General features: G+C 37.9%; 1 protein-coding gene across 4 annotated transcripts in view; it reads left to right on the top strand.

Moving 5' to 3' along the window:
• The window catches only part of RAPGEF4 (Rap guanine nucleotide exchange factor 4), a 140,848-nt gene that overhangs the window by 32,042 nt on the left and 82,619 nt on the right, over positions 1 to 26,187 (top strand). The window contains exon 1 of one of the 4 annotated variants that reach the window (XM_054277606.1): positions 4,778 to 4,868. The exons of the other annotated variants lie outside the window; for them this stretch is intronic. The gene's annotated coding sequence lies outside the window, so the exon portion shown is untranslated. Of the gene's footprint in view, positions 1 to 4,777; positions 4,869 to 26,187 lie in introns of those variants that run through there. 4 annotated transcript variants of the gene reach the window in all.

Genomic DNA, 26,187 nt, shown 5'->3' with positions numbered 1-26,187 from the left:
TTACATTGATAAAATACTGTTTTCTTTCTAGATGCTGTACATAGCTTTAAGCTATATAACAGCTGTTTGAGGGTGATAAATAATAAGCATTTAAAGTGAAACCTTGCTATCCTGTATCTAGTACTGAACTGATATTGTTCAACCTGATGACATTTTAACCTCTGACCATTTCCCAAGTAATTTCTATTATGTTTTGCATACCAGCACTCTCTTGACCTTTGAAAAATATCTTTTTTGACTACCAGTGAAAATCCTTTTCTTGAAGTATTAACCAAAATAGACAAACCAGCGCTATTCTGTTTATTCCCACAGAACCCTATCCACATATTCCTGAGCGCAGGTCAGTGGAATCAGGTACAATTTTGTTTTAGTATAATAAAAATACTCATTACAATATGATTTTTGTGTGACCTAATCTTTCAGAAACTGAGTCCTTCAAAGAAGTCATGCTGTTCTGAAAGGACTTGTTATAAAGGAACTTGTTTGAGTAACTTGGTCTTTTATACTTAATTTTCTCTGGGGATAATGCTGGAGACTCTCAGTACAATTAAGAAAAGATTAAAAGCTCAGTACAGACTTATTTTCTTTTTTCTTCCTTTCTGCCAATACCCTTCAAGCCTATATCCTCTCTGGAAGCATGAAACATTTTTCAAATGCCTTTTTTCTTCTGTCATTTCTCAGTATTCTGGTATCTATCCCTTCCACAGATTTATTAATACGGTTTTTCTTTCTGCATTTGTCACTTCTGTTCCTGCTAGCATTTAATGGAAGCTTTGTTGAGCTCTGCTTAAGGGTTTATTGGGTGTTTCTCCTTAGGTTTATCTGTGGCATTTTGATCTTACTAGATAACCAGCAATCATGAAGAAGTAAGGAAATAATTCTTGCACTGTTAAAGGTGGTGACAACTATGCCATCACTTAGTATTTCTTAGCACATTTGCTCTGCAGAGCTAAAGGAGTGAAATGTAGTAGAAGTGTAGGCAATTAAGCAGATATGTCTGAATACACTGATGCAGCATCAGAGTTAATTCCTGTACCCATTTTACATTATGTGTTATCAAGGAAGAGTGACACTTCAGTCTGAGCCTGTAATATCTGGGGCATTTACTTATGCTGTTGCTGTGGTATGGCTGAAAGACTATATGCTTTGGGATTATAATAGAAATTCACATCAAAACTTTCGTTTTTGTTTCTTTCTGATGTATTTACATACATCTGCCACTTGGAGTTGCCTTATAGAGGGTGTTATCTGCATCTGTCCTCATACACAAAAGATACTTGGTGTAATTTTATTCTAAGAGACAGACTTTTCCTGTTTTAACAAGAGAAGGTGGATTTTTCTGCCTTTTAAACTTTCTGAATATTCAACTTCAGGACGGATATATGCTATCAATCAGCCCATTAAGTATTGATACTTGAGTGGATTCTTGTCAACTTTGCACACCAAAGTTATGGGAAGATGTGGGGCAAAGGAAGTACTGCTGTTGCTTCCAGCCCCAGCAACAGTAGGAATACATATTTTCCTAACACAAGAGTTCTCTAAGACATTGATTTTACGTGGGTATCCATACTGTTAATCTGAGTATAATTTCAAAATGGTAGGTGAATTTCCTTTCCTGGTATCCATTAGCTGGACAAAGTCTTTGGATAAGAATTGAGTTAATTTGTATTGAATAAAATATAATAAGTGGTTGTGGTATCCTGGAGGAGACCATGAGTTGTATTTTCCCTTCTTATGTAACAAAATAATTAATACTACTAGTATGAAGTTTCTGCTTTTTAATGTGGGAATGAAAACTCACAAAAAACAATCTGTGAAACTAGTCAGCAAGTAGTTGCTACAGGGAGATGGAGGGGTACTTTGTTTTTGCCTGCCTTGCTTGAAATTGATGTGGGGTTTGAATCTATAATAAGTTAGAAATGCATTTAAAAGTCTGCTTTGCAATTTTTTTTTGTGTGAACAACAGCTTCTTCACAAAACAGTGTTTTGTTCATTCCTCCCCCTCCACTTCCCCCTCCTTATTAGCTATCTTCCCTTTTAGTAGAGTTCTAGTGTGTTTTTTTTTCAGTAGAGGAGTGATGTTTAATTAAAAGTTACTTGCATGTTTTCAATTATAGATGATAATTTGTTTGACTTTACACTCTCAATTGCCTTGAGTAATTTCCTGTAGAAATACATATAATCCATTTACATGTTTGGAGTATTAGTGTGTTGTTTGCATAGCTTGTGTGTAACACTTAAGGAAACCACTGGAGCCTGGAAAGAGCAGATGATGCTTTTTAGTGGCAAACAGTGATACAATGGCTATTCTTTCCTCTCCTTGCTGAATAGTTGTGGAATCAACTTTTTTCACAGAACTGGAAGTTATGTCATCAAACCAATATGATGTATCAGTAAAAATTGGGAGTTTGGCAGGGGGCCACCAGTAATGTTACATCCATAAGCACTTGACATATGTCAGTGCTGGTTGGTGTTAATTCCTAACTTCATGGTCTCATGTAGTATAGCAGAGAAAATACATATTAACACAGCCCAATATGTTGATATATGTCAGAATTTCATTGTAGATAAATATGTAGCTTTTAGCTGCTGAAGATAAGGTAGCAGGAGGCTTACATGTTATTGCACCATGTATTAAAACCACAGTTTACTTGGTCTACCAAAATGAACTCTTGTGTTGAGTCCAAGTGGAACACAGTATATTGTTCTGCTCTCCAGGGTTCAGAAGACATGAACTCAAAACAGGGAGAGGTGAAGAGAAGGACTGCAGTGGTAAGGGAGATGGACTGTTTGTTTTATATGATAAAAGCACATGTCTGGGTTAGTCTTGTTGGTGTGAAAGCTGATCTGGAATTTGGTTGGTGCCTGTAAGTACACAAGACCGCCATTCAGGGGGTGTAAACTGTTAAAGCATGGTGCTGCTCAGGAGCAGATGGGTACTAAGCAGCTTGAGTGTTTAAGTGTACATCAGAAATTTCTTTCTAACCATCAGAATGATGACGTTCCAGACAAACTTCTGATAGGAGTTTGGGCACAATATAAATGGTAATGTTTGAAGTGGAGTTGATTTTTTAGAATAATTCTATGTGCATCTGCAGTAGAAGCTGCAATGCTGTTTGTACGCCAGATTTAAAGATTTCAGGCTAAAGGCTAAGTACCTTTTTTGCAGTACAGCAAATGAAATGGCCAGGTGCTGCCCACTCAGTGCTGGGGATGCCTTGAAGCTCTTTTTTCACATACCTTCCCTCAGGAGATTGTCACTTTTTCTGGATGCCCTTCTTCAGTCGTGCGTTTCATTCCTTATCAACAACATACCAAAAAGAGGAGGAAAGCTGGGGAGGCTTGAAGTAGTCTCATGCAGTCCCACACCAAGATCTAAAGCTGCCTTTGAACAAATACTGTGCTAATCATTGTTCTTAGGTCTTTGTTACATTCTGTCCCCAAGGTTGTGTGCTCCTGTGGCAGGTATATGTGTAATCCAGAAAGCACTTTGAAATGGATGTGACCACATTAGACTTCCATATTAGAGCTAAAATAGTCTTCTGTTTTAGCATTTTTTATAAAGCAATGAGTTGATTCAGTTTCACTTTCTTTCCTGGTTAGGGTAAGACAGTCCATATAATGTTTTTTAAAAATGAATACTGACAATAGACATTGGATAGGTCTTTATGAATAGCTAGAATTTTTCTGCTCTTCAAATATTGCTAGTGTTCAAGCAGCACACATTTCTTGTTTAATATTAAGGTATGGCATTTGATTCCTAATACCAGGGAGAAATACTTCTATGATCAGAAAGAGTAGCAGCTAGGAACAGCAGTGATGTGAGCCATTTTGACAGTGAGCAGACTTGTCAGAATGTTCACATTTTCAAGACAAGATGGTCTAAGACATCCATTTTTTTCCTAAATATTTGTCAAAGTCCTTATAAAAATTTAAACAGCTGTGTCTCATGATGTCTTGAATTGAAAAGATAATGAATTAACAATTGTATTTTACTGCTAAAATAGTAGGTGTTTACTGCAAAGTGAAAATAGTAACAAAAAGATTTAGTCCTGTTCTTTGTAATACTTTTAATAGTTGAATTTGCCAATCCCATAGTGTAAAATATATCAATCCTAAGGCAAAAAGAAAGATTTTGTAATGAATGAAGACACTGTAAGTCACTGAAATAATTTTTAACTTAATCAATTTATATATTAAGTATCTTTAACATAGAAGGCACTTAACTTGCTTTTTTTTCTCCTAAACCCTGTTTGTGTGAATTAATTTCACATTGTTCACTGCTTTGGGATAAACTAGAGTTTCACTGTGTGTAGCACAATACCTTTGTGTTACAAAGTGAAGATCCCATGGTTTTGGCTGAAATGTTGCTGCATTACAACCATCTCTTGCCTAGGGCCCTCTGCATAGGAGAATATTCCTTTAACAGAATAAATCACTAGAAGACTATAGCACACTTACTGGAACCATTCTACTGCATCTCTGATTACTGTTCTTGCCAAAAGTGTTAAAAAATAGGCTCAGTGGATAAAAGATCCTGTTTGTGTGGGACTGCCTGCTTTGCAATGGTTTCAGAAAGCAAACAAATTGTGCTACGTTCACTGCCTCTTTAATTCGGATTGCCAATGATAATGCAGGGTCTGCGCTGAAGAGAGGTAGGATACAGAAGCAGAAACATTAGTGCTAATCTGCTGCAGAAGGACGAGATAAATCAGCACAGCTCTCATACATCACTGAGAGAGAAGCTGATTGCAACTTGACCATGTGCCTAAGTGGTCACATCAGCAACAAGAACGGAGCATGGATAAAAAACCTAAAATGTATCCTTAGGGCTACTTGCTGTGCACGACCCATAATAACACATCAATGTAAGTTTAAGATTCCTTTTTTGTTTGTTTCATTCTGTTGCAATTGTTGTTGTTTACTAGAGTATATTTTTATTTTGCATAGATTTAGGGAAAATGCAATGGAGCTTAATACTAAGCAGATAATACTTGGATACTGTTTATGTCTGTGAATAGTAATGGGCTTATTGCTGTGCGTCTCAACATAGTTATTTCTTTGAAGATGTTTTAATATTTAATCCTGTAAGTCATATTCTGGGAATTGAGGAAGGTTTCGAATGAGATGATAGTGAGATCTCCCTTTATAATTTCTGTCATCTTATGTTTCAAAATGATCTTAAAAAAATTTATTTTTACTGTAAAAATTTTTGCTTTCTATAAATTTTTTTCTGTTAAGAAAAGTGCGTATAAAGACTGATTTATCTGGACCTTTTTATTCATGAATTTAGTGCAGATGGTAATTTTCCTGCATTTTTAAAAATTTGTGCAATTGTTTAATTTAGTGTCATTTAAGCATCTGCAAAAAGGGAAGGCAGGGATAAGATAAAAACTGAATAAGCATTGATTGCTAGTCTGAAAATTAAATTTTAAAACTTTTTGCAGTAAATCTGATTTTAGTTCATTTTTGCTGAATTAAATTATCATATTTAAATTGAGGCTACTGTACAGCAAACAAATATGTGAAACTATCCTGGAGAGCACACATTTCCTGCTGTATCTGACGTTAAAGACGTTGATTGTAACTACCCAGGAGTATCCTAATTGTAGAATTCAGAGCAGCATGTTTAAATAATGCATGGGAAAATAGAAAGGAAAGGTGGAATTTTGCTGTTCAGATGTTAAGGTGATGCTTTGCTCTAAGAGAAAAAAATGTGTAGTAAAAGCTATTGATGTGGAATCTCAGGCTGTCTCTCATGGCTTTAGGCAAAAAGGTAGGGAAACCCAAAGCAGGTTTTGCTGTGCAGTCTGAAAGCAAGGGAAATTTGGAAGCATTTATGAAAACCCACTAATATTTCTGTATTTATTTACTTGTTTCTAGAGAAAGAAAGTGGCTTTAAACAAACTAATTATAAAATATGTTAAAAGAGGTGTGAAAGGCACTTGAGAAAGTAGGTATAAACATACAGAGCAACATCTGTTTATTTTATATCATTGTAACTGTGCCCAAATGTAGTAGCAGGAGGCTTAGAAGCAGCCTGTATGAGTGAGTCTTCAAATGGTTTATTTTTGTGGCAATTGAAAAATGCAGGGATAGTTGTGTGGCTGTTATCCCCTTCACAGACCTCAAATAGTCAGCGTATGGGCCAGTTTCAGATTTTGTAACAGAGGTGGTTTTTTTTAGATCTTAGCCAAAACAAAAGGTTTATCTGTTAGTAGTTGCAACTTTCCTACAGGACTGGTGGATGGAAATAGAGAAGAGGGAGGGTAAAGCTGTGTTGCAAAAAGGGTGCTCATTCTTCCCAGCAGAATAAATAACCAACCTAGCCAACTGGCAGATGAAACATGGACCAAGTAGAGAGTTTATTTTTATACAAATGTGCATATGGATGATCATACAGGCCCTCAGTTGTACTTAGCTCCTGAAGCAGGGGATCCATTGGGAACTCACAGCTTTAGCAGTCTGACTTAGAAAATAATAAACTCAAAAAGAGAGGAAAGCTGTACAGCAACAGGAAGCAAAGAGGAATGGTGATTTCTTTGATCTTGTTATGTCTGTTCTAGTGTACCCAATGTGGTCTTAAGTTGTCAACTCCATGGCAGAGATTCCTATGTTTTGTTCTTTGAAATACTCTCTTTACACGTGACAGAGTAATATAATCAGTCTGGCTCCTCTTAATGGAGCTGGGCTTCTGTTGGTGAAATAGAGGCATCCTTTTTTTCTGTCATCTGTGTTCATTGGAACAGCAGGAGATTATTCGGGTTGATGAAGATAACCAAACAAGTAGCTTCCCTTGTTTTGAAGTTATTCTGAAGAGTTAGAATTCCTATATCTGCTAAGATGCTCTATAGTTGTGTTGATGTGATCTTAAAACAAACATTTGCTTCCATGTGTTTCTGTGAAGTTTCATAATGCAGTCACACTTAAATTAAATGCTAAATTAATTGCAGTGCATACGACAAAATTGGAATTAGGTAACTGCTTTTTAAAAGTTTCATTTTCAGTTGAAGAGACAAAAGTCTATTGTGGGCTTAATATGGTTGTGATGAACTTTCCATTTGACAAGACAAGGCTCACCCTCCTCCTCCAGAGTGAAATTCTGTGTTTGTCAGTCTGTTACCCTGTTTCACTGTTACTTGTAAAGCTCTTTCACTAGACTCCAACAAGGTCTTCATTTTCACCTTCAGTTTTAGTCAATAAATTTATGCTAAGTAGTTTCTTGTGCTTTAAAATGTGCTAATGGACACTAATACCTGCACTTTCAGAGCTGCAGGGGGCTCCTGATGCCAATTTCAGCATACTGAATTTGCTTCTACTTATGATATTTAGGAAAACAACATAAAAATATTCTTGTTACATTTAAGTTCAGTGAAAAATCTCCTGCCAACCAAAGCTGCCAAGGCAGGGCCTTAAACCTTAAAGCAGCATGAGTCCTATGGTGGCATGACACCCAAACAGCAGGCTGTCCTGGGAAACAGACAGCCATAGGGACTCAAACTGGGACGGTTGAATATAATTTCTTCATTTTCTGTCTACAGAATAGTACATCTTCCATTTGAAGTAGAAAGTCTGACCCCTGTTATCTCTATTGGTGGCAAAAGGAAACTGTATTGCCCCAAGAAGAGGCCTTTCAAGTTCCATGATAGCAGAGAGTCAATTTCTGTACTGGTGCAATGAGTATATTGTGTCCCCATCCCAAAGCTTATGAAATCTGTGGCCAGGAAAAGGAATGACATGGCTTTCCATCCTCCTGCTCCTCCTAGTCCTTTTTGGGTTTAGTCACTTCTGATGAAAAAGAGGCACAATTTTGCAAGTATCCCAAGAGACCTAAGAACTGCAGGTCTTTAAAGCATGCGTTAAAAGCTTCCATCTCACTATATGCATGCAGGCCTAAGAGCTCATTGATTTGTTCCACAAGTTCAATAATCACTAATCCATCCATGGAATTGCATCTGGAATGCTCACAACCAACTTCTGGCGTAAAATGTTAGCTCACAAGCTACAATGTATAAAGCAGGCCTGATCAACAGCATCATGTGCTGCCAGAAGTATGCTTAGAAGATTTTAGGTGACTTTGACCTCAGACAGTGTAGCACATGCTGTGAAGAGAATACATATGTAGCTGTCTCAACAAAGTGGTCTCTCATTCAAATATTATTGTCTTCTAGGGAAACATGGAATCTCTGAAAGGGGAAAAAAAAATCTGTAAATTGACTCTAAAAGAAATGGTACCAATTACAGCTTTTATGAAAAACAAACTATACCTTGATTGGGTCCTCTACAAAATTTTGGAACCTCTGTTGAAAACCATTAAAAAATTATAAGCTACTGAGGAAGATCATACTTGAAAGGAGTTTTCTGAGTATCTCTCCTTCTAGTTTTCACATAATCTTTTCAAGCTTTCTAAATGTTGTCTATGAAGTGGATATCTTCCAGAGCATAGTGAACTGCATGGTATCAGACTACTGGGGCACACACTACAGTGATCTCAAACAGGTAGCTCCTAAGGACAGCCAGTCATCTGATCTTTCGGTCTTTTTAAAGAAAGACATATAATAATGAAGGTGTGTTCAAAAAGGGGATCATTCAGACTTATGCCTAAAACTCTGCTATTCAGTGAAAATCATAGACCCCTAATTAGGGTGTCAGTATTTTGTGACGTTTTGTGAAGCTTTTAACAGTTTTTATTGCCTCTGATTATCCTGGAAAGTAAATAGTTACATATTGGATAACCATATGGATGATGTGTTAGTGTATTTAAAGAAGATTGCCCAGATGGCTCAGAACCCATAGTGGCAATGCCAGGATTTTTATGCACTAAAAATCTAAACAAATAACTACAAGATGGAGGGAGCAATTGCTGAAAGGAAAAGTGAGCAATAAAATGTAGACTTCACCTTTACCATCAGTGGCAGAGATTAAGGCCGTGGGAGAAGTTATAATGTGACTTCTCACACTACACTTGGGCTGTGTCCCAATTAGCTTTCCAGCTTCAGCAGGGAAAGTAGTATGGGGTTGTTGTTCCTTGTTCCCAGTCAACAGTACTGGGCTGCCAGTGATCTTTTTAAAAGTCCAGGTTTCTATCCCACTTTTATATTTCCTCAATGACTCCAGTTTAACTTCCAGCAGAAGGGATGGAGAATCAGGTTGCACTTTTCACCACAAACCATACAAACCCCATTTCTCAGCATACCAATGTACCATAACAACTTCTTATGATAACAAGGCCATTGAATAACCTGGCATGATTTTCCTGGGACAGATGATGAGTGGTGGGAGGAAGGAAGGAAGCAGAAAGAAAGGTGTGAGGGGTAATAGAAGGAAAATTCTTGAGGGACTGAGTAATTTCTTTAAGAAGACACTTCCCAAATTTTTTGTTCAGTGCTTGAATGCTGCTCATGCAATATATACAAATAGTCTCTTCAAGTGAAAAAGGACCTTGTAATCCAAGTCTACTCACTGAACTGTAAATGTAACCTCAATGAAGGAATAGAATGGTTTGAAATACTGACTCTCTCATATTTTAGTCAGGATTTATCATGATCTGTAAAGCACATAATTCTCATAACAGGAAAGCTTCAGTTGTTTTAAACCCTGGCAATTTTTCATTTGAGAAATACCCAGGCAGCAAGCCTTCTCTCAGATGAGATAGAGTGGGCTGTTTTATATCAGGAACTGCATTTCCTACTTTGCTTCGTCTGCCAGAAATTCTCTTGCCAGAAACTCTGTCATTTCAGTTTTTATCTGTTTTTGAGGGGAAGTTAGTTAACCATCTCAGAAGCACCACCATCACTACAAACAAAATATCTGCAGACAGTGAAAGGCTATGGAAAACTGATAATTGTACACAAATGCATAATTTTCCCGAGGCCATGATAAGTGATGATAAAATTGCCAGCTCCATTTTACAGTGAAGATGACTGTGGTATGGATATGCTTCAGTATTAAAGTAATCTGTGGACAATTCTGAAGCAACAAGGTAGCAAATATGTCTGGTCCATGCCTGTTACTACTTTGGCTGTGTTTGTATATGATTCATAAAATGTTACAGTCAGTACCATGTTCTGGACTGGATCTGAATTATCAAAGGAACACACAAACCCTGGTTAGATCTTTCAATGTCTTAAAAAAATTAAATGTAATAATGAAAATTTTCATCATTTGGCTACAGGAGTCAGAGCTTTGTCCTTTTCAATTAGATCATATGCACAGACCAGACAGACCTCACTGGGACATCCCTTGCATGCATTTGATGGAGAATTTGACCTAAAGTGTTTGACATCCAAACAAGCCGAAAGCTTAAACACACATGAGACAAAATTTTTTATACTATGTGATGAGAGTATTGCTGATTGTTAATTTATTGGTAGGCTGTTAGTAGAGAATATTTGAATAGAAGTGTGGAGCTGAGCTTGCTGAAACTTTGTATGTGGTGCTCGGCAGTCAGCGATACCTCGGTTTCATGCGTTGCTAGTTATGTCAAGAATAACTTTTGTAGTGCATGGCATTATTCCAGATTGTATCTCAGTCGAATGGATTATTCTTCAGTGCAAGGCTTTTCTAGGGAAGAGAATATCCAGGGTCCAGATTTGAAGGCTCCATTGCAGTTTTACAGTGCACCTGAGAAGATTGGTCAATTCTTTTTTTTGCTCAAAGCCTGTAATGTGTTTGCTGTCTGTGCCAAAAGGCAGTCAGTGAATGTTTGCAAAGGGAATTTGTGGGTGTGGATTTAAAAAAAGTAACTGAAGAGAGACTGTGGCAGAGAATAAAATAACACATGACATATCACTGCTTTTTTTTTTTTTTAACTTCAAATTAAGATCTGTAGTGTGCTAATAACTTCATGGCAGTGGTGACTAAAATGATTATTATCCTCATTGTACCTGCATTATAACCAGTTTTTAAAATGCCTAGCACCTAACCAAAAGATTCTGTTACATTTTTACAGCAGTGATGATAGTAGTGGTAGTGGAGTGAGGTGTTGCAAAACAAGGCAGTTGAGCAGGGGTGGAGAAAAGACTTTCTGAAAGAGCAGAAACACTGTTCTTACTGTAAGAGTAACAGGAAGCTGTTAATGCAGTATAGCTCTCACTTCAGATACAGAGAGCAAGTGATCAGAAATACAAGCCCACTTGTATTCTTTACTGTCTGAGAACATTTGTTCCCATTGAACTCAGTCTTGAAGGCACTGGTCCTGCTTTTCACTCCAATATGCTGTCCCTAATTGACCGTATTCTTATATGTACATAAAGTCCTCCAAATAATGTAAGCACAAAAATTTGGTGTAGAAAGAATTTTATTAAAAACTGGATGTTAGTGTTCCAAAGGACATTAGAGGATCTCCTGGGATTACTGAGTAGATGGGAGGAGTGGATTGCCTCAGGCATAGCCCTTGGCCATTAATTACAGCTAGTCATTAGTTCTCCTGTAATGCCCAGTGCTGATGCCACTGTTCCTGTTATAACAAAGAAACAGGAAGCTGGCTGACCTGTGGATTTGATGAGTTACATTATTCTTATAATGATTACTTATATTTTCAAATGCATATCCCTGAAGTGTTCATCAGAGTTTCAGCTTGTAACCTTCATGTCTTTCCAGAGAGTTAATGTTTCGCTTGCTACTCACAGGAAGCCTTCAAATAGCTCTTGAAAACTCTATAGCCTTTATGAGGTATGCTCTGTATCTATGCTCTGGGAAAGTAAAATTGATATAGATACTTTCTAAAGATAATCAGTATACCTATTTTCATGTCTAGAGAAAATGAAAATTGAATATATGGTCCCTTACTCTGTGGTTGCCACATAAGGCAAAGTGCAGTCTAAATTCTAAGGACCAAAACCTAAAGATCTAGTTTTCGGGTTGGTTTTGAAAACAAAAAAGTCCTGAAATTTTAATGAGTTTATTTCATTTCCTGAAGAAATGCTAATAAAGGACAGAATAGTTATAATTTAGAAGAATATAAACCAACTATATAATATAAACCAGTATAAACTAACTTCCATCATATACTGTTTACATGCATGCTCATGTACTCAGCACTGAACAATGAAAGCATTGCTGGACTGATTGTAAAGTGCAGGAGGAAAAAGTTCAGGAGCAAGGGACAGCCCCCAGCACCCAGCTTAGCAGATCATGTGGACACACATGACTCTAAGCAGCACAGAGTTTAGGTAGCAAACAGCAGCTGTGAGAATTTCTGGATTGCTAGACTTGCATGCCTGTTTAAATGATCTTAAAATGTTTTTCTCACGAAGAAAGTTATTCATCTGACCTTTTGCATAGAGTCCTTCTTTGTCAGGGATCCCAAAGTGTTTTACAGATGCAGAGATTTAGCACTGACATGCACATGTCAGAGGGAAAATTAACAGAGTGACTGCACTATTTGGTGGTGCAGAAATATGACTACTGATGGGCTTCACTCCTGCTTTCCCTGAAAGGCCATACAGCAGCACTGCACAGCACCCCAGTCGGGAGCGTGAGATACTTTACTCAGCTGGAAATATAGGTGAGTTGACAGCACTCATAGCCTGTGTGAGAACACTGCTAAATTACTTAGAGAAGAAGCAGCAGTTGAACTCTATAATTAGCACTTGTGGTGAAGACATGGATTTGTATTGCTGAAATGTGAAATTCCAGCACTACATTGATTCCAAGAAACAAGATATAATGTTATTTGAGGGTTGATTTAGGATAAATAACCACTTCCTAAGGTGTGTTTGTTCTCATTATTTACCCAGCTGGACCTTGTTTACTTTATGAATTCAGTATTGATCACAGGAATGTTGAAGCATATTAAAGCAAGAGAGGATAGACTGTCTTTGGGTATACCAAAAGGTTTGAAGTTTATGGAATGTATTTGTAAGAGAAGTTGTACTTGAAGTTTCGTAATGGCAATATGGTAGAAGATCAGTATATGGGTTTTTCCCTCTACTTGTATGTTAAATCTCATTCGCTCTTGTGCCTATTTCATACCCATAGTGGGAGTAGAGCCTAAAGCCAATGTTCTTTCTTTTTTTAAAAAGACTAGCTAGAATTCTTTTCCATTCAATTATGTTTGATAATTTAAGATTTCAGAATGGGTGCTTTAAAAATTGTTTATGTTGTTCCTTCTCTGAATTTGCTGTTACAGTTTGACTTGTCACTGTGCAGGAGGAGATGAGGGAAGGAGGTAGTAGCCCTCTTTGCTGTGCCTATCTTCCCCCTTTCCTCTGGCTCAAAATAAGTCCTATACAGGGTTTTCAGAGAAAAAGAGGGGTGGGAGGGAGGGAGGAGGGGAAAGAGGAAGAGGAGAGGAGAGACAAAGTGAGAATGGAAGGAAACATTTGCTCTCTGGCGTCATTATGACGTCAACATGCATCCATCACCCATATGAAAAACCCTGTAATATGAATTAGACCATTTTAGTGCATGATGAGGATTTACTCTTCTATAGCTAGGACTTGGCTAATAAAGTCTTAATTTCATTCTTCTCTGATCCAATAATTTTTAAATATGGAACATGTTAAGTGATAATTGATTCAGCAAACAAGTCCCTCAGAGATTTGTGTTTACCAGGTGAATCACAGGAACTGACTGATCTTCTGATCCTGTTGTTCAGTGATATTTTGGGTGAGGCTGTATCGAGTACCCCCCATTGACCAAAGCAGTCCTGCAGGCCCCTACAGAGAATTGTTCTCAGTGACAGTGCATGCACAGTATGAAGAATTCATGTGGAGTTAGGAGTTTATCTCTTTATCTCAGAAAGCTGGAAGCAGTTTCCTCTGTTAAGATTCTTTTTTCTTGACAGATCTCCTGTCTGTTAACTTTAAATGTCTGTGGGGTCTGAAGTATTCCAGCCTTCTGTTACAAAGGTTATCCTATAGATAGGAGTGTCTGAAATGGAAAGTGAGGAGCTCTGTGAACACATAGCAGAGCTGTGTGTGTTGTACACAAATGAAGGTCTGAACTACCAGTACATACAGAGACAACTGGAAACCATTGGGTTAAACCCATCCAAAGATTGTAGTGACTTCCTGCTCCCTGGCTCAAATATTTCAGAGAGGTACAAGCAATTCTTACGTGCTGCTCTCAAAGAGACATCACAGCAGCTTGATGGTGACTTATTGCTATTTGAATTTATCTGGTTTGAGTTTCCTCTTTCTTTGAAAGGACTTAAACTTTTTTTAAACTTCCTTCCTGATGTTTGTCTTTTTTCCAGATTCCAAAATTAGATCAAGTCACATTTCCTCATGGAACTTCGGCTTCAAGGAGGCATTGAGCTATTGCAGCCCCTAGTCTGAAGGTTCCTGCTCCAATGGATGACCTGCACTGTCATGCACAATATCCAAAAACAATTGGACAATGGCAAACTTAAAAAGTTAATGCATGTCCTGCTTACTGTCCCATCCCCCTCAGCTTGTGCTTTCTGACACTTGCTTGATGTTGCTAAGTCCTTTTTGTTGAAAGTGCTGTTTAGTCCATGACTTTCCTGCTGCATTCTCATTTGACCTGTTAAGTGCTAAAGCAAAAAAAAAGTTATTTTAAGAATTGGCTTGTCAAAGAGAACATATCTCCTCCCTTCAAAGACCTCTGAAGATTAATATTTGATTAAAATGTGACTGCAGCATTAAAATGGGTGCCCTGTGTCTTTTTACAAATGAATGGCTGGCAAACTTGTGTACTGTCTAGTTTTTAATTGGCAAATTATTCAGTTAGTGCTTCAGGGGGAGTTGCAGGGGAGGACAAGGAGGTAGATGATTTTTAGATACATTCATTACCACTTTTATCCTTAGAGATAGTCTGAAGATTACTAAATCCTTACATGCATCCACAGATTCAGTTTAAATTTCTTCTCTGGAAATAAATAAGAGGACATGCTCTAAAGCATGGAATAAAATGCCAGGTCCTCACTTGGACAGCTCCATATCAAAACCAGGAGGCTGGATTTGTGGTCATTCAGTGGTGGGAGCACCTGTGACCCATGCAGTCGCTGCACTGTTCTTCTTGCCTGCCTCTGTTTGTTTGCTGCATTCTTTTTAAATTCCAGTGAATGGCTGCTGATGAAATCTACTCTCAGATTTTGAGACCCAATGCCTGTCCAGTTTTAAACTCTGACAGATCAGAAAGACAACCTAATATTTAGCTATTACTATATGCTCTAGAGGATGCTCTAGGACAGTCCATTTGGAGAGGGAAAGTAATGGGTAAACTCAGTGTACAGTTACCTGGCTACTGTAGCACTGTTAGGAGCACTCATCAGTCTGCTGCAGAAAATACCATGGAGGAGGGTATCAGGAAGTGGAAAGAAGCACAACTTGGATCTGTTCAATTTATTTTGGAGTTTGAAAGTCTTGATAGTGCTTTTTAAAGAGAAGAGACTATTCCATTTGGCGTTTATGAGTTTGATATTGCTACCTTTGCCTCTGTAAGTAGTGTGATCCAATGTTACAGTTCATGACAATTAAGATAATTCTCAAGAGGGCTCCAGAAACACCCTTTGACTGTGTCTCTTAGGTCAGTGTGGGGCTCCTGTGAAGGTCTTTCACTAATTTTCTTATCTCATTAGTTGTTTGCTGACTTTTTATTAGAAACAGAACAGCAGAAGATATTGTAAAATGAAAGAATAAAGACCGAAGGGCTGTTATCTCCCAAGGACTCTCTTCCAAACCAGGAAGCTTGGTGAGATATCTGGGCAACCTCTTGTACCTGGATTCTCCCAGCCATGCAGACAGGCAGAGCACTATGGGTGGCAACTGCAGTCAGTGTTTGGTTGTTTGGTTTTGTTTTTTTTTAATGTGCTCCATGATCTGTAAGACATACAGTTGGGCATGATTGATTATTCTGGATATTCATCTTCATACAGTTGGAGACAATGAGACATTGCATGAAAATTCAGGGCAGACAGCAGTCAACTGTCATTTGAGCTTTTCTTTCAGTGGAAAAATTATTTTTAATTAGCAGAAAGATCATACAGATAGGTCTTGAGTCACCTTCATGTTATATTTTTCTTTTCTGGCTGATGTTAATTAAATCAGTTCAGTGAGCTACTCCAAAATGCAGTATGGAGTAGAATGTATGCAGTATGTACCTACATATGCATCTTTGTTTCCTTTGAAAGGCTGCTAAAATTTTATTTCTGAGATGTAAAAACAGCTTTATGTAACAGTGAAAAACAAAACCAAGTGCTGTGTTCTTTTTAGAGGTTTGTAGTATGCTTTGATTACTTTTATAAATGTCTAACTGGTCTACTGCAGCAAAGTGTAGATAGTTTCTCATGTTACAGGGCAGAGGCAAATTTTGTCTCAACACTTGCCATATCCCTTTGTGGCTGTTCTTTCTTGGCTGTGTGGCAGTTTCTAAAAGTCTCAAATCTGTTCACTGATCCCGGTTCACGGTAGGGCCCCCTTCCCAACCTTTACAGACCTGGCCAAGAAGATGACATGTTGGGCACAGGAGTAGGAGCCAGTGGCTGGCAGGGCTCAGGCTGTTGTTGTGTGGAATGTTTTGTGTTGGGGCCGTGGGCTGCATGGGATGGTGTGAAGGGCTTGGATGCAATTGGGATTTGTGCTGGTTCTTCAGAATTCTAAGAAAAGAGGTCTAAACAGACTAACATTGTGCGTTGCCACTCAATGTCATCACTGTCTGCTACAAAGTTGTAAAGCTGGGAGTACAGGTAATTAGGTGCTGATGAGTTTTGACTGCAGGAGGGAGGAAAAAGGATCTAAGAGGGTGCCATTGAATAACTACATCCATTACTGACTTGAACTCCTTGAGAAGTACATTAGATAGAGTTGAACCTAATGAAAGCTTAGCATGTGAGATGTTTGTTGAAGTAGGAATTACAATGTTAGGGAGAAAAAAACCCATTTTAAAATGTTTTGTTAAAACTTTTATTCTTAATTTCAAGGTTAGAAAAAGGTGAAGCTGCAATGACTTCTATAGCTAACATGAAAGTCTCAGTGGGTTCATTCCTGTACTCTCTCAGGACTTCCCGATTTTAAGTAGTGGCTTTGGCTTTACTAATAATTGGGGATTTCTGTCACATCTTAAAAGGACACAGAAGGGAGTGACTTGGTTTTTCAGTGATTTTCAAGATAGATTTTGGAAAACACATCACAAAAGTGTTTTGGCCAGCTCTTACTGTTGCATAGCAATGCCCCTTGGGCTGGTTGTTGTTGCTTTGTAGGGCTGGTTCTCCTGGAAATTTATAGGGTTGATCATATGGCCTGGTAATGAGACATATGCAATAGTACCTCTTTAACATTAACAATTGGTGCTCAATATCAGCTGTACGTATCACGTACCCTTGTAATTTTAATTGTAGTGGAACAATAGCAATAGCTCAGTAAGAATGTATTAAAAAAAATGCACATGGTAGATTAAGTTATTGGTCTAACCAAAGTGTTACTGGTTACTACTCCAGGTATGCTGTGCTGGATTTGGGCAAAATGGAGGCCTGTGATGAATATACAGTCCCTATGATGCTCCTGGACAAGAAATTTTTTAGTTACAATGCAATTGTAATTGAAATTCCTCCCAGTCTTTCTTTAGCCAGGAGAGCCTTGTCTACTCTAGTTACTTTTGCAGCCAAGTTCCTGTTTTTGTGCCAGCTTGCTCACCCTTAGCCATACTCCTGTCCTTGGGAGACAGTGCTGGCTTGCCAGACTGGAGTTGCCCTGAATAGCCCAGCATAATGGTTGAAGTTATGGCTGCGGTTTCAGAAGCTGCCACTGACATTAAACAAAACAGAACTGGCCCAGCACTTACTACTTTGGAAAAGCCATCCTCTTTGGAAAAAGCATTTTAACTCTGAATAAAACATTGGGTTGGCTTTTAGCTCATGAATAGCACTTTATTCCACTTGAATAAATATCAGTACCGACAAGTCACCACATCGTGCCTGACCTTATGTAAGTGCATGGCGACATTCCAAGTTAATTTTGGCTATTATTTCCACAAACATGTTGGACAGGCTTTTGTAAGTATTTGATTCCTTTTTAGGCAGTGCTTTAGCAGATGGGCTGTAAAAGAATCTGACAATTATCAAGGCTCTGTGGACTGATTAGTTCTGGATTCAGACCCTGACATTATCTCAGATACTTCCTCCCCAGGCTCCTCCTGAAGGCTTTGCATCTTTAAGGAGCATGTGACAGATGAGTGTTAACAAATGACTGAAGAGCTAGAGTTTTATGAAAAGGTTTTGAAAGCAACATTGCTTTATTAACAGGAAAAGTTCAAGCAATTAAAAATCACTGGAAGACAAATACCTTCTGATCTTACTTTTGTTCTTCACAGTCCATGAGGAAGGACTGTCTACCAGTGTGTAATCAGGGAAACAAGTTTTCTTCTTGCCTCAATGGGCCCATGTTTGACCAGTCTGCTTTCTGTTTGGACAACTGAGTGAAATACCTTGGACAAGTAAATGAAGCTTCTAATACTACTGTAAGATCACTCCTGGCACTGTCCCAGTTGTCCTTGCCATGTCATTGCAAAGGTGAACTTCACCATCATGGTTCTACTTTTTAGGATTGTGTTGAAATAGGAGGTCATCCTCATTTAATCACCCTCCTATTGGAGTTGATAGTTGTTAAAGATAGATCCTAACCTCACATGGTAGCCCCAAGTTGTCATATGCTTCTAGTGGGATTCTTAAGAGGCACAGCGCTTCGGTAGCTGTTTCTGAATGCTTAATATCTCTAAATTATGTTCCTTGGTTCACTGAACATCAGTGGTGTGTAGTTTCTGCAATGTCTAAGTTATTGCTCTAAATGCAGTGTGGTTAAGTCATTCTGGTGCTTTGGGAAATTTTGTACCTTCAGCTCACTTGCCGGTTACATAGGGAAGGTTATTTTGTTGCAGATGCTTTGTGTAGGCTATCACCCAAAATATTAACGTGTGGAAGCATAGACTCCTGCCATATTTATTTTGACATTTTTTATTTAATGTAGGGAAAAACAGATTGAGATTGGTATTAGTGTTTGACAAAATGCCCTCTCTCAGTGCTCTGTTGCTATACAGCAGTCAAATCCTACATACTTTACTATGGTCTGCCAGGAAGTCTACTAACCTTTCATATAATATTTAATAGGTGTTATAGCCAGTGCTGCTGAGTTGTTTTCTATACAGGAGGATTCTCAGCTATTTTTTTCTGCTGCCTGTGTAAGACTTGCACTAGTTCTTTCAACAGTGCCAGATGTTGTACATAAAGTAGGAAATTATATACTCTTCTCTTGTTTATTGAGCAGAGAAAAGAATCTACTTTTAAGACCTAGCAGGGAGAGGTTGCTAGAAATGCCAAGTTTAAAGAGAGAGATCAAGTATAGGAGATGAGAAGGCAAGACAAAACTCACTTGAATGTGAAAATGAATGCAAAATCTCAACGGAAACACTTTTGATGTGCTGACATTAAAGGGATTGTACTGAATATATAATCATTGTGGATATATGCAGGGGGTTTTGTATTGTACAATAATCAAATGAGTGGTTCTTTGTACACTGATGGGGTTCTCAGGAGAGCTCTAATGATCTAGATTTAAAGAGATACCAGCCCAGTTATGGACAGTGGTATTTGTTCCTGAAGGAATGCAATGTCAGAATAATACTACGTGTATGTGATCCTTAATCTATGTATCTTGAAGTGTTTTACAAATACTAAACACTTAATTCAGTAGCATTCTGCTGGACTGGGTTCACAAGCGTGGTGATGCACTAAATACAGTGATTAAGTTGAAGAGCCCCTAGTGGATAACCCTAGGGCCCACCTGGCCATGCCTGGACTAGAGGTTCCTTTTATTTGCCCAACAGTTTTTTTCCTGTCAGGTACTGAAGAGCAGTTGTTTGACCACTGTACTGCTTAATAGCCAAGTGTCTTGTGCTGCTGTTCCAGTGTCCACACACTGAACTCTGCCACCTGTCCATGTAGGAAGAGAGTATGGCCTGGGATGTGTGGCCAGGGGCCACCACAAAACTGGCTCTAGATGCCATAGCTACAGAGGTTTGACCATTCTACTGCAAAGCATGAGAGGAGAACAGTAAAGGAAGACATCAATCATACTATGTTTCATTAGTAAGCAAAGCCTAACATGTGACACAGAGAATTATAGTTTTAAGGGGATAAATCTTTTATCTTTCAGAAGTTTCTAAAAGATACTGATAAATTCAGAGTTGATTTGGGTCAAGCTCTTAGTAGCATTTTCTGCTATAGACAGAACCACTTTAGGAGTTCTTTGTATGCATGTGTGTCACTGTTCTTTTTACTGTTTAGGGGCTATAGTAAGAAAGCTAGATAAAACAGCTCTGTGAAAGTTAGAGAAAAGGCAATCAAACTGTCTGCTGGGACTGCTGCTCCAACAGAGAGTTTCAGTTGAGTACAAAGTCTTGTCACTTTTGGCTTTCATCTTCTGGTAGCTTGAAACAGCTTTACTGGCCACCATCATCCTTCTGCTACTAGTATACACTCTGAAAATATCTCCTGAATTACATCTCTATTGCTGTAGCTAACCTGATGTATGAGCATTATTTTACTGTGTATTTATCTAGTACTGCTGTTTGCTTTGTGTAAATATTATTCCTTGTAATACATCATTTCCAATTGGTTCAGAACAAGAACTGCCAGGGCTCATGAGAAGCAGGTGTTGGGGCCTCCCCAGCACTGCCTGATGCGTTTAATAATGTTTTTTCATCCTTTAAATAAACAAATGAAACATGCTTCCATAAAGTATGAGCAGGAAATACAAACATATATAAGAAGTGAGCAGTTGAAAACAGTGGACTAGAACGATGTTTTACTTCCAAAATTGATAATCTATTACTGTATGCCCTGATTTCATGAAATCTATCCATCTGGTGGTTAGGTTGAGATTTCAATATGCTAATGAAATTATTTTTAGCCACGTGCAAGGGGAAACCCAGAAGAAATGGGTTTCTTTTGCTCCAATGTTTGCTCCATTGGAATGGAAACATAAAAGTTCATAAAATTATATCAGTTCCTAGTAAGTTGTCTATTGAATAGATAACTTTTAAAACCAAATGTAAGTTTTAGAATACACTTGTAAAAGCCAGATCTTTCAGAATGACAACCTAAATGGCACAGATTTTTCACTCAGAACATCTTTTAGTAGTTTGACAGAAGTTGTCTTAGTGCAAGAATCAGCTTTACTCATTGCCCCTCTGATGGGGAATATGCTTCCTAAATTTCCTTGGAGAACTGCTGTGTTGTTACACTGATAGTATGTGGCTAACTTTAAAGGTCTGTTAGTGAGTCTTCAGCAACCCCTTTGCTCTTTCTCTTCTAGGTGATTGTTTGCAGTCTTCCATCCTCATCATCATCATAATCATCATTTGTGTAGTCCTATGTAAGCTTAACAGCTGTGTCTCTGAATCTGATTATATCTAGTTAAAACTCTGTCTGAGACGGGGTTGGCTCTGTTTTTTTTTTATTAGTTGCATCCCTTTGTGGTGGTACAGCTTCAGTGCAAGAGTGTAATAAATAAATGGGAAAGAGTTTCCTAAGGCATTTTTGTTTCAGCCTTTGGAGGTCTGTCCTACAGTGAATGCCAAAGCTGTGAACTTCTTGTTCTCAGTTAGCTCATGCTCTGATGTAATCATACTTGCTTTATGTGAAGAAAAATCTCTGGTGAAACATTCTCATCTTGAGTTTAGTTAAATTGTGCCATTCTGCATCTTTTGTGTGGTGTCACTTGCCTGCTTCCATCCTGCCCCTAGATGCACTCTTGACATTTCTATCTGGGAGGAGGGAGACAGGATCTGACCTTTTATTTTGTGCGTAGAACTTAGCAAAGCTGGACCCCCAGTTAAGCTGATTTCAGGACTCTATTTGACAAAGAAGGAGACTGATGTAATGTTATTCTCTGTACACTCTCTTTTTCTGGAAAAATTATTATTCGGTTCAGTTCTGTAGTTTACCCTTCATTATCTTGTGTCTCCATTTTTCTCATGTTCCTCTTGTTTCATTTCTCTCTTTTGGTCACGTATTCAGCCTTAAAATCTCCTTAGTATTTTTTTCACTTAAGAAATTCTACAGTGCATCTTCATTACTGAGTCCCACTGCATATCTCAAATGCTGCTCTAATCTTGATGATGAATAACATGGCAGATTGTAGGTAGTTAGGATAAAAACTGATAATGGGGAATGAAAATCAAGTTTACCATTTTTTTGTGGTTATATATTGTACTGTGAGGGAAACACCCCTTCAGAAAATGAAATAAATAAAAACCAAAATCACGTAATACAAATATTTAATAAAATATTTAAATACTTTTATTTACTTAATGCTTACAATACTTAAATATTTGATAAAATATTTACAATGCTTTTTAATACAAAATTTCTCCCCACACAGAAGTGTCAGATAGTAAAACTAGGCTATATACTTGATGTCCAACTCAATTGGAAAAAATCCAGAATTTGAGTAATGTTTAAATGGTGACTAGAAGAATTTGGATTTTTTTTTTTTACACAACTGAATTAATCTGTGAGAATGTTTCATCATTTCTTTAACCAAGTCACTCTTCGGAATCACAGAGCAGTTTGGATTCTGCCTAGCGTTTACTGTTTTAATCCTTTAAAACTCACATATTATATTTTCTTCTAATTTTTCTTTATAATTTACATCCCAGAGCGACATAATGAAAAATATTGCAAACATTTAGCATGCCTCACTATGGAAAATAGAGTAAAAAATAGAAAAAGCTTGTGATTGGAGAATTGGCACAGACTTGTTGATTTGGGTGCTGTTCATCTCAATCTGCATAATCTTTAAACCTAAACTATCTCAACACCAGCCAAATATAAGGAGCCAGTCTTCTGCCTGTCATGGAATTGTATACCTGTTTCTAAGACATCAACGGATAGGACCAGAACACACAGTCTTAAGCTGTACCAGGGGATTTTTAGGTTGGACATTAAGAAGAAATTCTTCACAAAAAAGGTTACTGAGCACTGGAACAGGCTGCACAGAGAAGTGACGGAGTCACTGTCCCTAGAGGTACTTAGGAAAGATTTGGTGTAGTGCTCAGTGCCATGGCCTGGTTGACGATGTGGTGTTGGGTCATGGGCTGGGCTTGAGGATCTCAAAGGTCTTTTCCAACCTAGTTGTTTCTGTCACTCTGTGAATTGCTTTTCAGTGGAAAAAAGAGAGGAGGGAATTTTTTTATTACACATATCTATAAGCTGCATCACATTCTCTCTTTTTTTATCCTTTTTTTCATAGTGTGCCCTCTTCCTTGAAGTAGTCTCTTCGCTCCTTGTGACAACTCCAGTGGGTTGGAGGAGTCTATTTAGGCTATATATTGCACTCCCCTCCTGCACTCTGCCCATTTTCACTCCTTTCCTTCTTATTTCTTGTTACTTTTTCTTTCCTCTCTAATATTTAACTTCCAGTGGGACTTTCTTACTTCTTTCCCATTCTTGTATGCTTCCATTCCTCACTGTCCCCTCCTGTCATGAGGTTTGAAAATGTTTCTAGGGCTAAGCTGAAGTGGAATACTGTTACTTTACTTTTTGCCTAAGGAAAGAGTTGTACAACAAACAGTCACAGCAGGACTCCAGGTCAGAGCTGCAGCACTGACAGCAAAATAAATTGTCTGTCACTTGAGGAAATCACTTGCACTGATGTCAGTCTGTAGGAAAAACCTGAAAAAATGCCCCATCCGAATAAGGCTGTTGCATTGCAGTTTGTTAATGCAGTTTACTTAATCCTTATGTTATGGCACAGCTGAATCACTGTTACCAATGTTTGCACTTCAGTTTGATAAAAATCAGTCATTCCCATTTAATACATTTTGAAATCTTCAGAAGAGATGCTGTTGTACAAAAAGAGATTTTGTTTAACAGGCTGTGAAGAGGTCTTCTGTAGGGAACTTCAGACCTGAGAGCCATGAGATGTTTGACTGTAAATGTGGATGTAAAACAGTGTAACTAAACACTGCATTACAAAATAGCTGAAAAATTATTGTGAATTCCTGCATATATTATAATACAGTGTGCATGAAGGGGATTCCAGATTTGAGGAGTAGTTTGGCCTTTGAGAGATTATGCTGACAAGGTAATTCCAGTGGTGCCTTCGCAAGGACTGCTGGGTGAATTGGGGGCCCATGTATTTTGGGTTCCTGTTAGGTGATACCAGTCTGATTGTGAGTGATTTTCTGTCAAAATACATGCTTTTCACTGGAAGAAATCACCTGTGTTCAATCATACTTCCTGAAATATAATTGTTACTTTGTCTTTACAGTTTTCTCTCTTATTTTGTATTGTACTTGCTTTGATTTCTCTGCAGTGGTCCTGAGTGAGCTGTACAAACTGCTTTTAAAGCAGCTCACACTGTAATCAAAATAATATTTAAAAATCTTTGAAGAAAGATTAATCTTATAAGGGAAATTGTTTGTTTACTTATTTACACTTATTAAATATCCTTGTTATTGTTATGCACAATTGAATAGAAACAGTCAGTTTGGAGAATTATCCATGAAAAGGAAGCCTTTGATGTTAGATGAGTATTGGAGGTTGATGTGTGCTTATTTCTGTGAGAAGCAAAAGCAGTGTTAGATTGACCCCACTGAACTACTTAAGAGGTTTATATTGATTGCAGAGGAATTAATATTTAACCCAGAGTTTCCTTCCAGATGGAAAAAAATTCCTTCCAGAAAAATTTCTAGATGAACATATGTCTGTGTTCAGAGGTTACAAATGTGAAAAGCAGAGTTACAGATCAGCTCACCAGCTTTTTCTTTGTTTCAAATCTCCTTTTAAAAATATTTGTAATGGGAGGGAAGAAAAGAAACTGTTTATAACCATGAATAAAGCCATTGCTGTGCACAGTGTCATCATAAGGCCACTGTGTCATTTCAGTTGCACTTAAAACCTATTTTTAAGACTTAGCTACTGCAGAGACCTTGTAGTGAACTTAGAGAATTTTACTACAGAGGAGTGTGACTTCAGCCCACTGTCAGAGCACAGCCTGTTGTGGGAGGTTTCCAGTTTTTCTCTATCTCAGAAGCACACACCTAGTTTCTCATGAATTTTTTCAGATGAAGTCTGTTTCATTACATCCATGCCAAGATATGTAGGTCATATGTATCAGGCCTTCTGTGCTTTCAAGGTGGCAGTCTCAGGGTGAAACAGCAACTTGGTTTAGAGGTTCTTGCTGACTTCCAGCTTGCTAAATACACACAATGCTTGCTTTTCCAGTGTGATAGTTGGCTAAGATATGTTATCAGAAGATATCAGAAAATGCTTATGTTGCCACAATTACAGAATTTACCGTTCTGTCAAAGCACTTTCCACATATCTCTCTTTGAGATATGACTTTTTGTCGCAGCTGAGGCTCTGCTCCAGAAAACTGCTGTAGATCAGTCAGGGGTGCACACAATATAGAGGAAAAACTGTAGGAGGCAGCCTGTAGCTGCCCAGGTGAGGAACTGAACAAAGCCAGCATCATCCTGTATTTGTCAGTCTCCTGTTACCTGTCTTGCAAACTGAGATAATCTGAAAGAGCACATCTTTGTTTCTTTGCTCATTATAATAGTGTATGTGAAAATAAGAGGTGTGGCTGTCTGAAGGTAAAAGGAATTATTTTGTACCTGGAATATTAGGAAATTGTTCTTCCTCTTGTGCTTGACCCAAGAGATGATTCTAGACTTGGCTTCAGCTAAGTCCTGTTAATGTAAGTTTAAACGTTGGCCATAGTGGTAAGAAAACTTATGTTAAAACAGCACATTTTTCTGAGTTGTTCTGCTCTTCGTTCTTGAGATGTATCTGCTGGCTTTGCTAATAAAGATGCAGGTTTACAATTCTTAGTGTTGCAGAACAGTTTGAAGAGGAATGAGGTTCTGTTCTGTCACTGTGTTGTTCAGCTGATTCCAGCTTAGGTGTGATTTGATGCTTCTCTCCTACATGTGATAATGGAAGAGGAAGAAAGGAGATCAGATCTTTATTTTATGAACTTATATTAAGTTTGAAGCACTGTTGGTGACATAATAATTTGATTTTAAAGATATCACAGTGAAAAAATAAATATGGAAATGTATAAAGCTTTTTCAGCCCCTTTCAAAAACTTGATGTTAAAGACAATTAAGTATTTTCTCCTGTGAATGTATTATCTACTTTATGTTTACACAGTTGAAGTAAAATAAAACACATAAATCAGATGGACTCTTTGTTCTTAATTTGGTTTTTTTGTCCTCTTC

Source organism: Melozone crissalis, unplaced genomic scaffold (genome assembly GCF_028551555.1).
Source record: "Melozone crissalis strain CALT ecotype California unplaced genomic scaffold, PUWL_Pcris_2 ptg000023l_1, whole genome shotgun sequence".
Classification (NCBI taxonomy): Eukaryota; Metazoa; Chordata; class Aves; order Passeriformes; family Passerellidae; genus Melozone; species Melozone crissalis.
The sequence above is the reverse complement of the archived record's forward strand: the minus strand, read 5'-3'. Positions and strand labels throughout refer to the sequence as shown.